Genomic DNA, 17,139 nt, shown 5'->3' on the forward strand with positions numbered 1-17,139 from the left:
ATTTCACTTGAGAAACTGGTATGTATCTTCAAATGAAAACACTAAGTCGACTAATGCGAGAGAAAAAAAAATCACCTGATCAACTTATTTCCTTTGTAATTATTCTCCACCGTTCACCTTCATCACCATACCAAGGCTATAAATCCTGCTCCACGTTTTTATGGGATAGTTTGGTAGTGAGAGTAACTGAGCTGTCATTTACTTCCAGTAAGTGCATCCATTCGCATGCCATCGCTTCTTTATTGGCTTCTGAAATAGAGATACAGCAATGGCGTAATGACCTCAAGTATTCTGCAATAACATCCTTTCACTTAAGCAATTTACCAAGAGCTTACGATACTAAATGAACGTGATTAAATAAAAGAAAAAGAAAACCTATGACTGAGAGGATGTAGAGTGGCAAGGCGGGCTGCTTTACTAGCAAGGCCCTGGGTTCAATCATCCAGTTCAAATTTAGTGGGTATCAGCATGAAAATTCTGCCTTGACCTTCAAATGCATCTTTGCCACCCACATGTTGATAGCAAGTAAGGAGACATTCCTGAACCCTTTTTGAAGGTTTTTATAATCAGAGACTTTTCTTTAATATTTATTTTCCTATTTACCTGAAAACTAATGGACATACAATTCACCATTTCCTAGATTGTATTTGCTGTTTATAAATAACTTTTAAATACTTTTGCAATATTGGCAGGTATGTTTTTCCTCAACTTGCTGTGCATCTGAGCATCTGCAACTAGCAGACACATGCTATGCATACATTAACACCAATTATATATGATGCAGGTTATAACATAAATACTAGCTTTAATGGCTTTTCTATTGCCATCCACCTCTCAACCTGTAGTCATAGGTTTTTACTGAATTGCTCCAACACTACATGCACCACGTATAACTGAAGACGCACACACCAGAAAACTATGACATAGAGAAGAGTTTGCAGCCCTATTTTGCATTGAAACAAATCTTCATTTATGTTTGTGTGTTGTTCTATTTAATTAAATAATTGGGACCAAAGAAGACACTTAATAAAAAAGAACCACATAGTCTGCAAAGGACCATCACTGCAAATACTTTACCTCTGTATATACATTCTATTGCAAAAAGTACAAAGACCTTACATAAAGTACACAAACATACTTTAACATCACTTTATGTGTTTTCAAGAGTTAGTAGTCAGCAAAGAACACCATCAACTTATATTTATGGAAATAATTTTAAAGTTTGAGAAATAGAAATATGGTTTCCCATAGTAATTCATATTTCACCTCAATAAATAAACAGTACATAGTTATACACATATATCTGTTCTTACTTATAACACATGGATATAATATTATAACTCCCAGGATTTGGTAGCTCACAGATATTTCTCCAAGTTTTCTATTGCTCATTGCTGGATTTTGTTTCGTTTGGAACTGAGTCTTTGGCTGGCACATATTCAGAGCAGAGAGCCCCTCATGAACTTTTATTAGCCCACTACAACAGTTGATACGGTGACATAGTTGCAAAGTGGAATGCTATGCTCAGATTTTGCAGGAAATATTCCAACTGTACAATGAAAGATTATACAAATCCACAAGGAGCACCCAATCAATCAGTGTTGTGTGAGGGGAAGGCAGCCGGTTGTTGAATTAGCTTCTGCTGGAATGTGTTCATGTGTAACATCCCACTGACTGGATGACATCACAACAGCTTCAGGTCCTTGAAAGTCTTGAGGATGATTAGCTGAAGGAATTGGCTCTTTCTACCAATCATAACCCGGCAGAGCTGCCTTCATAGTTCTGGAGATATGAGAGAAAGAGGGAGGGAGGGAAAGACCGACTCCAGCTAAGCAAGAGGCTCAGCAGCAGTCGCAGCAGCAGACAGGAGCAGCTGGTATTCCGGTGATTAAATAGTTCTCATAGCCTTTTTGCTGTACCCAGTCTGCTCCCTGGTGTAATGCTCGTGTCCGAGAAGGAAGCTGCATTTTAACGGTGTGCTGAACAGAGGTCTGAATCATTCCAGCTGGCTGCTTGTTTTGAAAAGGACAATGTGTGTATAAATAAAAGGACTGCTGGAAGTGTTCAGACACCAGCCCCGGAGCTGAAGAGTGCTCCCGGAATCCTGTTGAGGCAGATGGCACAAACTGAAAGCTCCGCTAATTAACCTGGAGCCAAGTCAACCTGAATTCTGGATATCTCATTTCCTAACTCCGGATAAATTCAAGTTAGCAAAAGAAAAAAATATATTGAGATGCTTCTCTAGGTAAGTTACTGCCCTAATTTGTTGAAATTGACAATGACTGGGTATGTGTAGCTTAACTTCATAAACAAGTTAACTGCACTAAAGTTTTGTGTGTGTGTGTGTATGTGTGTGTGTGTGTGTGTGTGTGTGTGTGTGTGTGTGTGTGTGTGTAAATTTATATAGAAGCAGATACTTTTAGAGCCAAATTCAATCTCTCTTTCTGGCATGTGTGTACATACCTGTCAGTATGCTTTATAGAAGTTATATTTGCCCTGTAAATAGAACATACTGTCCTGCTGTGTAAAAGGAACTGCAACAGCAAAATAATTTTAAGCACTTACCCTGACATTTGCACCCAAAACCCCTCCCTTGATAACAGGTTAGTCCTGTTCCTACTGAAATCACCAATTTTGCAAACTCAACCTTCCTAGTAACTGTGGCTGGTGTTTTAAATGTTACCTGGGAAGTATTACTGGGAACATGGCATGCAAATTGCCCAAGATGAGAATTCTTCTTCTTGAGACCTGAGATTTATATGTTCTGTGTCTTGATGGCATTCTTAAGAGAAACAGCTGGCACACACTGTATGACACAGTCATACACTGTTTATAATAAAATAGATGTTATCCCCTAGTTCCTGTTATAAATGAATGTCATATTCATATTCTAGATTGTGAGGAGGACATGAGCAAGCAGCTCAGTGTCATACCCAAACACACCTCCAAAGTCCCTTGGACAAAACAAGTTGGAAAACAGGAGATGTTTAAAGTTGATTTTAGTTAGCATTCCCAATATGTATGTCAGAAGAAATTGAAGTTTAAAAATATTAGGAACTGCCTTCCTTTTAACTTGTCCTAATTATAAAATGATAGTTTTCAGTTTCTGTAATAGTGTTTAGAAGTGATGTGTTGTTTATTATGATAGACTCTGTTCTGAACCTTAATTAGCTCTGAGAAAGTTTCATCAGTTCATCATCTCCTTTGCGTGCCTTCATAATGTCTTTTCTCAGAGTCTATTCATTAACTTAGTGTCTTAGTTGTTTTAATATTAATTATGTTTCAGGATATTGACGTATTTCTATAATTCAGGCTTTAGCTAGCCACTCTCTTGTCAACTTCATAGTTTAAATCCTGTATTTCTTGATACAGGAGGAAACTGGTGAAGACAGAAGTTATTAAAATTGCTTGAATATCTCCCAAACCAAGGGGCAATGACTTCTCCTTAAATGGCTTTAATGGGTTTTATTTCAGATAAAAATAACTATTTTCATATTTTTACCAGAATTGTTCCAGGTAACCATATCCAGAAACACAGGTAGTAAAACCTACTTTGCTTTGTTTGCTTCCATGAAGCAAGTATACATCAAGCATACACAATCACTGGCCAGAAGGATCTAATTCTCTGACCAGTACTCCTAAAAACATATGTTGAATGAGGAAAAATAAGCCATTTATGTTTCCCTCAGTACAGAACTAGACATTTGAACTCACTGTGATTGCTGCCGTTTTTCAGTAAAGAATCCTCCGGCAACCTTAGGAGGCTAATGCTTCTATAATATGCATATGGACAGGTGAAGATTTTGGGGAAACCTAGTGAGAAAACTGCAATGTGTACTGCTTTCAAACTAGAGCATGAAAGTCATCCTTGATGGGAAAATACAGACACATTTCAGACATAAGTCTTAGGCAAAAGAAACTTTCATAAATATTTATTACATTTTATTTTTAACAAATCAATGAGAAATCCATCTGAATATAAATATGTAGAACATAGTTTTGCCTTTTAATATGTGAAAATCAAAATAGAAGTTCATATGGAATACACGTATATATATTCACCTGAGGAAACAAGTCTTAGATTTTGTCTGGCATGAAAACTGTTACATCTGATACCTACTAATTCTTCCTCCAAGAAGGCATGCCATGATCATATTAAAAAAAATACCTCAAATCCTTAATTAATCTCAATACCAGAAGTAGTATTTTTTAAATGCTACTAAATAAACGTTTCTAATCCAAACAAGAGTTGTTGCCAAGAAGTTTAATGTATCTGTGATCTCCTCCCACTTTCTTTATGAGTGGGAAAGTAGCCTGTGAGAATAAAATCCCATAATACTCTATTTCATTTAGTAGCAACTACTCAGGGAGAACAGAGAAGCATTTAGCATACTGTGTTCAAACTAGAAGGTTCTGGCTGATGCTGCCTCTCCAGATTTGGAAAGCAGCTGGGGAAACTTATAAAGTAAAGCTAGAATATCAGTCTTGGCTGTCAGCCAGGCCTAAGGAGCTATACACCCAGAAGGCTATTTTTTTTTTCTGGGCTGAAATTTATTGATAATGCATTATGTTTTAAGTCTAACCTGTACAAACTGGGACATTTCAGGAGCAAATATATTGTCAGACTAAAGCAAGACTGTAAAGGAGCTAAGGTTTCTTCTTTATCAAAGGTTGCTAGAATAAAATCATGTATACAGATGAAACCATATATATGTGATAAACCCCATAAAACACAATATGTACTGGGAAGTAAAGGAGTGATGAGCTGCCTCATCCAAGTACCAGCTTGGAATGGCAGAGAGATCAGAAGTGCTGTATATGGATGTGTGCCAAAACAAAGAACTTCAAGGTTTTATTCAAGTAACCAGCCTAGAAAAGATCCAGTAAAAGGAGAGATACCAAAGACTTTCATGGGGTTGTAGCTAGACAAGAAAAGGTAAACTCTCATTCCTTATGCTCCCCCAGATAACGAGCAGAAGGAGATGTTGTCTGATATTTATTTTAAGTTCACAAAGCGAGAGAAATGGGTCAGGTGCCAGACACTGAGCTGTTGCCTTTGGCCATCACGATGTAGCAGGCAGCCGACCTTTCCTTAACACTTGGGAAAGTTTTAGCGATGCCATGATACCAAGTGTTAAGTGTGCTCGCCTTTTGCCTTGCTTTCTTCAAGCTTCAGCATTCAGAGCAGTCAATGATAATGAAGAACTTATGCACACGCAGTATTTGCCAAGCTTCCTTTATCTAATTTCTAAGGGCTGATACCGCATAGTAGGCTAGACAAAAATATTTCTTTAAGCAATAATATTGAATTGATAGATTTCCCCCCAAACTCCAGACAGTCTGATAATTAATATCAAATTCACTGAAGTATCAGATATCTCAAAATAAATAGTTTTTTGAGATGAGAATAGTTTTGAGATGAAAAAAGTAACTCCCTCTACATTTATACCTGTAAAAGGTTGTACAGATATTACATGATACATTTATTTCCATTGTGTGTTTATGATCTGTTGTATCCCTTAGTATGAAGACAGTTCAGCCGTGACACAGGTTATAACCAAATGACTTACACGATGACAAACTCAATAATGACTTTCTTGTGTCCTTCTTAGTTAATATAAATATATTGTATTTTGTAAGTTTTTTCAAAAAAAAACTTACATAAGTCATTTTGTGAACTGTAAATGAATAAACAATATTAATTACTTGACCCTAAGGAAGTGTTTCTGAAAACACACAGAGTTAAAATAACTTCTGGCCAAATGCTTGAAAATAGTCCTTGATGTATTCAGGGTATTTTTGAAAACAAGATAGATAAGAATATTATTAAGTTTTAGAACTGAAATTTTTGTTCCAAAATCTTACCCTACTATTCATAAGGATCCTTGTTTGAAATGTTTGAGAAGTGCAATAAATAAAGCAGAATTTAACAAAGTAACAGGCATAATCACACAGCATAAACAAACACTTCATGTTCCTAAGTTAGAAGTACAGAAATTCAGTTTTTCCCATCAATATTTATCGGCTTTTGTTTTTCTTTTCCATGCTTTTATTTCTTTCTTGTGGTGCTGAGACTCAAACACAGATTTTTATTTTACACACACACACACACACACACACACACACATACTAAGCAAGAGGTTTATTGCTTTTACCTCTAGTCCTTATTAAAATTATTTAATAATCTTCAACTATAACTATGTAGAAGTTGAAAGTCAACAGACCGGGTTCAGTATGTTCACACAAAAAGTAAATGTAGGTCTACATTGCCTCGGACGCTTTCTTTGCCCTCACTGTCTTTTCGCCTTTACACCACTTAGTCTTTCTTCCCTTTATTCTTCATTTGCTTTGATTCTGTCCTCCCCTGCTTTTCTTTCTCTCTGTTTCCCATTTGTTCTTCTTTGCTTCTTTCTGAATGCCCCTCCTACTCACTTTTGCCATGACGTGTTTAGTGCTTTCTTATGTAGCTGGTGGGTAAATCACTCATGTTTAACATGACAGCACATATATAAAGACCTGGTGTGAACACAGAGTAAGTGGGAAATGCACGGAGAAAGTTAGTTAAAGCAATAAGGAGGAAAGTAAGATAAAATGGGAAATTAGCACCAGAAAAGTAGCTCTCAACATAACTAACAGCTCTTCTCCTGCTATGTTGATAGGCAATTTACTTTTCTAAATAACTTTATATACAGTTCTTTGTTCTCTGTGCATATGCTCCCATAGCATATTTTCCCACACCAAATGCACTATAGAGTTAAAAATAAAATAATAAAAGCAAATAATCATTGTAATTGTTGTTTAAACAGCCATTATTAATCATTTTTATATTTAGTAACAAACATGCTAACATTCACATGCAGCCCAAAGACCAATTGCCACGCTAATGGGAGAAGACGATGGGAGGGAAAGCTATTGTATACATTTAGATAGTTTGGCTTGACTCCATTCCTGAATCAGAAACTCAACTGTAGACTGCTGATCCACAAAATTTGTCATATTTCATCAGACTTTTCTAAAGAGTTCTTGATGCACTGAATAGTATTTCACGCCTACATTAAAAAATCATTTAAACCTCAGAAGTAAATATAGCAACACTAGAGACTAATACAAGGGGCGGAAACAGATGCAGTGATGCATATGCTCCTAACAAATGCATACAAAAGTCCTAATTCTGTTCATTACTCTAAAGTGCAAATGAATAATTAAAATTAGAATTTAAATTTGATCTGCTTCTCAAACCATCTTTCCATAAATTTTATGTCATTACAAAGAAGAGTTCACATATTCTAAAAGATAAAGTAAAAACAAAAATTTATGTGTAAATTATATTTATTCAATCGCTTCAAGTATATGGTGCTTCATATCTCTGTTTGGAAAGAAGCTTCCCTCAGAAAAAAGGCATTTTTCTTAAGAACCACGAAAATGATGTAAAAATTGACTAATTGAAGTTGGACTCAATTTAGTACTTAAATTACTCTATTCCTCTATCTTTTCATAGTTCTCATTTCACGGAGGAGTAAAAAGGCTTTAATTTTTGTTCACTCATGTTCATAGTGATTATGATAATAAGTATTATTTTCTTTACTATGTAATAGATGCTATTTAATGTAGTAGAACAAATAACACCCATTTTCCTGAGGATTATATTCTGGTGGGAGAAAGGGAAGTGGCCATGAGTCCTCTAAAGATGAATAAAGGTGGAGAATCAAAGGTATACATTGAAAATTATATATAGATAGAATACGCTTCTTTTTTTTTTTTTTTTTTTTTTTTTTTTGGTTTTTCGAGACAGGGTTTCTCTGTGTAGCTTTGTGCCTTTCCTGGGACTCACTTGGTAGCCCAGGCTGGCCTCAAACTCACAGAGATCCACCTGGCTCTGCCTCCCGAGTGCTGGGATTAAAGGCGTGCGCCACCACCGCCCGGTTGAATACTCTTCTAATAAGCCTTCATACTGAAAATCTATTTCAACGTTGAGTACTGAACTCAACAGAATGATTATTTTTTCCTCATAGGAAAAACTGTGATTAGTGCTAGCAATGTTTTTTATAATATACAAGATGGAAGACTAGAATTTGTCTCTGCTTATTGGTTATCCTTCCAAGTTCTGAGGATTTGCATGGAGGAGTTTAGGCTAAGGCACAGTTTGTATTATTTCTTGGAGAATGGGAAATTTACCAATGTAATTTTACAAAATAGAGTTTTCAATTTTGCTTCTATTGTTTTCAGTTCTGAGTACTTAAAAACTAATATCAACATAAATTACCTTAGACCATGTTTCTGTTTGTATATTCTAAAAGCTAATGATATTGTTGAAACATGAAACAAATTGGTAGGAGAATGAGAAAAATTTCTAAACATATCATTCAGTTATCTGAGTGGAGTTAAAAAATGATCCAGAAGGATAAGTATAATTATTGAATATGGAAATATATATATATATATATATATATATATATATATATATATATATATATATCACCAATTACAAAGTATTTCAAGCCCAATAAGAGGCAAAACTAGAATAAGTCTATTTACTATATCACTAACACTGCTTTAGAAGGTGTTAATGAAATCATAGTGTCAGTACCAAGGGAACGATTATCAATAATCTTATCAATAATCCTGTTTAGCCCAGATCTGACATCATTTGGTCTGTCTGTCAGTCTCAGGTTCCTAAGGCCTTATACTTTGTACAGTCTTTTCTGACATTCCTTTCTTCAATACTGACCCAGGCACCACTCTTCTGTCCCATTTAGTTATATCCCAGGGCCAATTACCTCATGGTATAATTGTTATTCCTGTGTTAGTCCTCCATTCCAATTTAACTTGAGCTTTCTAGCAGTGAGAATGCTTAGAAAGTAGACTGGAAGTGTGGTTTTGATTAATAAAAAGCATGAGGAACACACAGGAGTCATGCCATGTACTAAGCAGTGCGTCAAATGGTGATACTTGAAGAAAAGGTGCTACAAAGGACCAGTATAGATGCATTTCTTGTTGAAGGCATAAGTGTTGTACTCTGGGATACCTTCAACCCAAGATATGAAAGATAGAGGGAAGGTGTTTCTATATAGTATCAAGAAAAGTGATACATTCCAGAAATTGTTGAGATTGTGCTCAATCAAATCAACCAACACAGGTTGATCTACCCAATTGGAAAACAGAAAAAGCAAGTTCTGCCTTAAGGAACAGATATATGGTAACTTCTAAGTTTTCTTACTACTTTTCATGTTATGATTTTAATATAAAAATGTTTCTGAGTAAGCACTCTGTCCACCTGACTCTAGTACTGAACCTAGAATTTCATAGAAATGTTATTTATATAGTATCTAACATCTTTAGAAATATGAAGTGATGAAAATAATGTCTATATGAAGGCTTAATTTTTTTAAATTTAAACATGGTGTTTTGTTGGTCTTTTGAGACAGTTCAGTAACTAAGATATGCAAATAAGACATTGATAAAAATATCTGTGCTTTCTATGAAATTTTAGTTGTTTATATAAATTATTTGAATAATTTTGGAATGTAAGCTGTATTAAGACATACAGTCATGCAAGCCATAAATTAGTTTTAAAAATAAATATTAAGATCTAGCATAAGGTATCAAAACAATAACTTCTAAATCACTCGATATTGGTTCTAAGTCTGGCTAGCACTTCTTGTGAATAAGTCGTTCTGAAGATTAGTAAAAATTTCTGTGCCAAGAGTTCAGGCCCTGTGAATGGAGTGATATTGCATCCTTTGTAGAATTGCTGGAAGGTAAAATGTGAAAAATAAATTTTAAAAATACTAGCAAATTTGGAAACTTCAACCATTTCAAATTATGGAATTAAGTTTTAATTACAGGCATCAGAAATCTTGCTTTGAGATGTAGTATAGCATTTGCTCCTCTTTAAAGTATTCCTTAAGTGATGGAGGTTGGCTGTTTCCAATCTCTTCCCAAAGCTCTTCACTTGGAAAAATAAGGTATAACTTACCATACTCTCTACTGTATTTGCATCAGTATGAATACTGATAATCTAATGAAAGGGTCAAACTTCATTGATGAATATTTTAATATAAATTCATCTTGACTTTGGAAAGTAACAATGTAGCATACAGAATAAAGAAAGCAGAGTATAGATCAGAGTCAAAGTAATTAGGAAAAAGCTCCTAATAATCTAACTTGATGCCCTGACATAGTGGTGTAGAAGATGTACGTGCAAATTGAAGTAATGAAGAAAACAACCCTTCTGAAAATGAAGTAAGATAGAATGAAACAAAATGCAGTGATTCTTAGGTGGTCTTGTCTTCTATCTCCCCAGTAGGTTAATATATGAAGTGGGAAGAAAATTCTTCCTAAATTTTCTTTTCATATTTCTGTAGTTACTCAATGAAAACTTAAGATATCTTGCTTAATCACCATCTCTTTACTACTCATACCAATATAGTTCACAAGTTTATATTACATATTACTGCTATGGACCTGGACTGGGAGTAGAATGATATAACTATATTTTTTAACTTACTACGTATTTATTTGTATATCTTAAACTGATCTCATTCTTCCAAAACTAGAATGAGTACTTTAACTACTAGTTGTCAAATATGTTCTGAAGATGACCATCATATTTTACATTTCATAATTGTCCATTTTTTTAGTAAATAAAACTTGCTAAGTGATGGTTTTGGTGCAAGCTTATTACATTTAATACATCCACCATTAAGTTCACTAACAACTAACAATACTAGACTTCAGTTTTTCAGTCATATAGTAACAGATGAAACAATGTTGTCTCTGACAAATAGCCAAATTATTTTTTTTCCTTTGACACATTTAGTTAACTAATTTATTTTACATTCCAACTGTAGCTTCCCCTCCCTCCTCTTCTCCCCTTCCCTGTCCCCACCTCCCCTTTACCGCCCCCCTCCACATCTACTCTTCTGTTCAGAAAGGAGCAGGCCTCCCATGGGTATTAACAAGTCATTGCATATCAAGTTGCAGTAAGACTAAGCACCTCCCCTTGTATTAAGGCTGGGAAAGGCAATCTAGTATGAGGAATAGGTTCTCAAGAGCCAGCCAAAGCATTAGGAACAGCCCCTGCTCCCATTGTTAGATGTTCCAAAAGTAGACCAAGCTACACTATCATAGAGAGCCTAGGTCAGTCCCATGCAGGCTCCCTGGTTCTTGATTTAGACTCTGTGAGCTCCTAAAAGCCCAAGTTAGTTGTTTTCATTTGCAATTCCCTGATGGTTAAAGAGATCAGCCCTCTGTCAGATGTGGTGTTGGTGAAGATCTTTTCCCATTCTGTACTCTAAATAACAGAATTATTGAAATTACTCTAAATCCCTTCTCATTAGTTTATACGTTTTCTTTTTCTTTCCAAGTTGAGAATGTTAGCACTTGTATTAATTTTGGGTTAAAAGATAGTTTCACATATTACCTTCCATGTTATTTCCCATTGATGATCAAGTTGCCATTGCATTGTACAGTATGTAAATATTTATAAAATAAAATGTAGAGCAAGTGTATGAAAAATAGTAAAAATACTAATGTAATCAAATGAAGCATGTTTTCTCTGGTTACAGAATTACCTTGATGGTACATAGCAAATTAAAAACGTCAAAGGAAGACACAGTGGATACTACTATGCTACAAAAAATCATCAAAAAATATTTTCTATTTTACTACATTTCTTCATAAGCTTATTACTAGACAGTGAAAAATACATTTATGTTTGTTTAGAGAAGTAATACAGTGTAACAGCAATGGGAAACAGCACTGTTTTCCATTACCAGGATTATGCTGCCTTCCTCAGGTGACTTCTCTAGGCGTTGTACTCTCCCCATATTCATGCTTTAAGTTTTTACATAATTATTTTGTTAACTAGAATTTATACTTCCTTATACACAAAATAATGTTAATTTAGCACTTAAGTTCAATGGCCACATGCTCATTCAGTAGCATTGAATGTTACATAAACATCTTCTTGATAAGGCCACATCACCATGAAGAAATAAAAGAAAACTCATGAGATCTTTCTCTGCAATGCAGAGTTGACTCTAGTTGTACTGCCCAGATTGAGCTACATGTTCTCTGGGAATCTTCTATTGATTACTTTAGATGACTTTAGATAGGCATTCAGTAGTGGAGGAGTAATAGTTGGAATTAACTTTAAGAAAGAACTATCTTTAGTTAATTCTGATGCTGGCAAGCTTCATTTATAATGATAAAGAAACACATAATTTCAGAAAGAAAATTATTAAAATAAAGCTTGTAGGAGGTTTCAAATATTATTATAATAATTTGTAAATAAAATTGTAGCACCATTAGAAACACATGAAAATCACATAACAAAAAGGCAATTAAAATAAATTCAGTTACTTTTATAACTTGCATTTTAAGAAAGATCTATATGATTTGTTTGAATGAAACTTCTATATTAAATACCATATATTAACTTTTTCATTCCTCTCTTCATTTAGAGGTTTTGAGATTTCTATATTCTGGCTTCACTGGTCTCTATCTTTTTAGAGACTTGGCGATACAAATACAAGAGCAAAGTGAGTGCTTTATATTTCATGGATCACAACCTCTGTACTAGTCTTCAGAGACAATTAACAAGGATACAAATCAATACACCTTGGAATAATGTCTTCTAAAGAATGAATAGTGAGCTAGACCAAAGCAAGCTTCAGTTGGTGCCAATCACCTCATTGCCATTGGCTATAAGTTGAATGAACTTAAGTGTCCAGAGAAAGGTGATACAAATGAAGACACTATTTATTTAAGGAGGGAATTGCTCATGTCACTCCATCTCTAGCCCTGGACGGAGGATTTCCTTTCTGCTTCAAGTCTCCCTTTTCTCTTGGTTCTTCAAAGCAAAGCCTATTATTCTATTTGTTATTAATTTATTCATAATGTCTTTATTTATTGATTGGGAATTTCATATCATGCACCCTATCACACCTACTTCCCAGTTCTCCCAGGTTTAGATATTATTTGCTTATTCATTCTTTTTGTTCATACTATTTCATTTAAAAATTTAACAAACATACATAGTGTTAGAATTAATTATGGTGTTTTTGAGCAATTGATTAAACAATTTCTAACCTTCTGAAAATCCTGCTCTGATGACTTCTGCGTGTGGGAATTTCCTTCCTCTCTGAAATCTCATGGCACTTTTCGGAGTGATCTCACTGGCTGTTAAGTGTTTTTGTTCCTTAAGACACCAAAATCAGCATTTCTATGAAAGCTTCCCTTTCCATCTCTCTCTGTACTCTCCCAGCTGTTCTCAGCTGGCTCACCACTCCTGCCTCCTCAACTTAATTCTACCTTGATTTCTATATTGGTTTTCTAGTCTACCAGGCCTCTCTTGGAATTGCAAAGTAGATGATTCTTTGTATCTCTGAAATAAAACACAGCATCAGGAAGTTGGGTAGAAATGTCTGCAGCTCTCCTTTGCTTCGTCTTTTGTATTTCTTCACTAACAATAACCTATGTCAGCTGGGCACCAAGGCCATGGTGTGCATCTGTCATCTTGCTAGCCTTTCTCTTCTTCATGATGGTACTCAGTTTTGAGAGTTTTCCTAACCAAGAATCTTACAATTTTACCATAGATGTTGAGTTTTCTTCCCACATAATCAGCAACCTAGTTTCATTTCTTTTTACATGTCCGCTTAGTCTTACAGAGACATTACTACTTCGTCCTCAGCACATTTTCTCCACCTATGTATAGCTGTGTCTTCCTTATGATTTCCCTCATTGTGCGGTGCTCTAGTTGCTTTAGTTCCTGAGTGTGTCACAGGATGGATTTCCTATGATATTAAACAAAGGGGACATGAATTACCCAAGGGAAAATCTATACATTACTGGGAAAGGCTCAAGTCTTGGAGTGATTCACGATTCATATTTTCCCTCTGTAAAATCAATCAACAACTAATGATATTTCTCTCTTATTTTGAAGTTGTTGTTACAGGGTACATAAGCACACGTATGCATAGGTGTGTGTGTGTGCGTGCGTGTGTGTGTGTGTGTGTGTGTGTGTGTGTGTGTGTGTATTTGTGTGTGTGTGTGTGAGTGTGTGTGTGTGAGAGTGTGTGTGTGTGCGTGTGTGTGTGTGTGTGTGTGTGTGTGTGTGTGTGTGTGTCCAACCACGAGTGTGCAGACACATGCATGTGGATATTAGAGAACAATTTGTGGGAGTAGATTCTCTCTGTCCACTGTGTCAATTCCAGCCATCAAAGTCTAGTTCTCAGGATGGCAGTAAGTGCCTTTGCCCACTCAGCCATCTTGTTGGCCTTGCAACTATTAACTATATGACCAAACAAAAACAATTTATGTGAGAGTATTCATAATCTCTTCTCCCAGGAAACAATGTAAATCAATCACTGATTTTGTTTCTTCCTAAAATAAAAGTCTAATTGTGCTCAGAATGGAGATTCGCAGATCAGTACAGTAGTCTCAGAAAGAGGATATGAAAGAAGTGAAAGAGGAAAAGAGGAAACAGAAGTAGAGAATATGTTTTGTGGGGATGTCTTCAGAGTAGCTTGAGGTAGAAAAAAATTAAAAACAAATAGGCTATTTTGGGATTTGCTGGATCCTGCCCTACCTGTCAGTCCTTGGTATAGGGGAGTGAGGACCGAGAAACAATGGATAGGAAAAACAGAGATGTAGACATAAAAGAAAAAGACAGTGACACAGGATAGCTTTGAGAGGGCTCTGGGTCAATACTACAGCAGCCCTGAGTTTATTTCTCACAGCCTTTTTATACCCAAGACAAAGGGAACAAAAGACCTTCCCCTCTCAAGAACACCATGGTTCAAGGCATAAACAAATGTAAACACCTCCTTAATTCTCAAGACATCTCAGGTTATCATGCCTTTGGTAAAACATCCTGTTATCCAGCCTTGAAGAATAAACCATCTGGTAACCATTCCTTTGGTTAAACATTATGTGATCCAGCCTAAAGGGTAAAGACAAGCTTGAACTTTCTGACCTTGAGTCAAGATGGAATCAAGTCACAAACTGGAGTCACTGTGGGCTCCTACTGGGACTGGTGAGATGGATTGTTGGGTAAAGGTGTTTGCTACCTAGCCTGACACCCAGACGTTGTCCTGTGATCTCAGGGCTTGTGTTTACACACATGCATGCAAACATATACACAAAATAAAACAAATGACAAAATAAATTGAGAAGTGTCATTCTGTTTTATGAATTAGAAATAATCAAAGTTGTTTTGGAAGGTCTACCTAAAAATTTGTATGTAAATGCTGTGAAATAATTTGTTCTTTTCATTAACAGACATTAATTTTCAGAGCAGTTTTAAATTCTTAAGAAAATTGTTCAGAAGGTATAATTTCCTCCACAGTTCACCCAATGGTATCAACCTTGATAATAAACCAAGAGTGACACATCACCATTACTCAAAGTGCATCATGGTGTTGGAATTTGTATGGTTTTACAGATGCCAAAATGGTAGTGTACAATAGACTAGTTTCACTACTCTCAACATCCCTTACCTCCCCTGTACACTCCTCATTCCTTCCCATCTCTGCAACTAATAATCTTTCTTCTGTTCTCATACTTTTCCTTTCTCAAATTTCTCATATGTAGTACACAAACCATGCAGCATTTTCATATCATTTATTTTGCTTAGTAACATATATTTAATGATCTCTGCATTTTTTTTGTGGATTCACAAATCATTTTGCTGCTAAAGAGCATCCCATTGTACAGATATGATGAAGTTGACCCTCTTACCTATAGAAATGCTTCTTGGCAGTTTCCACATTTTGTAAACTATAAATAAAGCTTCTATTAAACATCCATAGGGAGGATTTTGTTGATTTAAGTTTTAATTCATTTGATTTGAAGCAAGAAATATCACTTCTGGTGAACAAATTAGACAATTATTAGTTTTGTAAGAAACTTTAAAACTGTCTTCCAAAGTAACCGTATCATGTTTCATTCAAAAGCAATTAAAGAGAGCAACCATTGTTTCACATCTTCCCAGTATGTGGTGTGGTCAGAAGTTTGGATTTAGACTTGGGCACTAAGTGGTAAGTTGTGGTATCCCATTGCTCCTATGACAGGTAACCCAGGATGAATAGAATGTGGAGTACCTCTCAATCTTGATCATCTTTGCATGTTCATTCATGAACATTCTGTTTAGTGCCGTTTTTTCCCTTTAAGCTGGGTTGTTTTCTTACTGTGGAATTTTAAGAATTATTTGTATGAGGGTTTTTTTTTTTTTTAAATATCGGTTATGCCTGCTCTAAAATACGTTCTTATAATGTATACCTTTCATGCTCATCCTTGACAGTGACTTTCATGGAGCAAAAGTTTTATTAAAATAACTTACCGATTCCTTGTTTCATAGATTGATGCTGCCCTCTACATGCACTCTCAGAACCGAGGGCATACGGATTTTCTCCCATCTTGTATTCTAGTAGTATTATAGGTTTGCTTTTTACACTTACCTTCAGGCAAGTGTACAATATGTTTTAAAGTGATCCATTTGAGTTAATTTGGGGGAAGTGCCTTTGGTCTTTGTACACAATACTTCACATATTCACGTTATTTGTTCTAGAACCATTTCTTGAGGCGACTGTCCTTGTTCCATAGATTTGCATTTGTTCCCTTGTCAAAGAACAGTTCTCCACAGAGAGTTTGTTTAGGAACTCACTATTATCTTCTATTGATCCTTTGGTCTGTTCTTTCAATAGACACTATCACAATTACTGTACCTGTCTAGTGAGCTTTGAATTTTGTTTGCTTCCAATTTTCTGCAATACCGAATGGTCATGGATCATGATTGGTATACAGTGCTGATGATTTGCAGAAACAAACAGGAATTGATAACTGAATTCTCAACCTGGAGTTTCTTGGTGGCATATCTATGGAAAAACTTTAATAAAACAGTGACATTAAAGCTACTGGCAGCAGGCTCAAAAGAAAGTGAGTATAACATTGCAAAAGATTTTGTTGCACTATGAAAAGGAATGGAGTGATGGAATATGAGGTGAGTGATACATGTGAAAAGCAGCAGAATACAGGTGTGAACAGTTCAGTGGAAGGGGAAAATGTTATGCAGCCCAGCGGGGTGGGCAGTATCTCTTAGCAGCGTCTTTAATGAGCACACCTTGATCAGGTACATTG

General features: G+C 35.5%; 1 protein-coding gene across 2 annotated transcripts in view; it reads left to right on the forward strand.

Annotated features, from left to right (window-relative positions):
* Positions 1 to 1,593: 1,593 nt before the first annotated feature.
* Positions 1,594 to 17,139, forward strand: part of Ndst4 (N-deacetylase and N-sulfotransferase 4) — a 329,647-nt gene continuing 314,101 nt past the window's right edge. Inside the window, exon 1 of one of the 2 annotated variants that reach the window (XM_052730558.1) lies at positions 1,594 to 2,245. The gene's annotated coding sequence lies outside the window, so the exon portion shown is untranslated. The remainder of the gene's footprint in view (positions 2,246 to 17,139) is intronic. The other variant, XM_052730557.1, reaches the window with a different exon arrangement.

This window comes from Peromyscus californicus, unplaced genomic scaffold, assembly GCF_007827085.1.
Source record: "Peromyscus californicus insignis strain IS unplaced genomic scaffold, ASM782708v3 Scaffold_9__1_contigs__length_137607984, whole genome shotgun sequence".
NCBI lineage: Eukaryota > Metazoa > Chordata > Mammalia > Rodentia > Cricetidae > Peromyscus > Peromyscus californicus.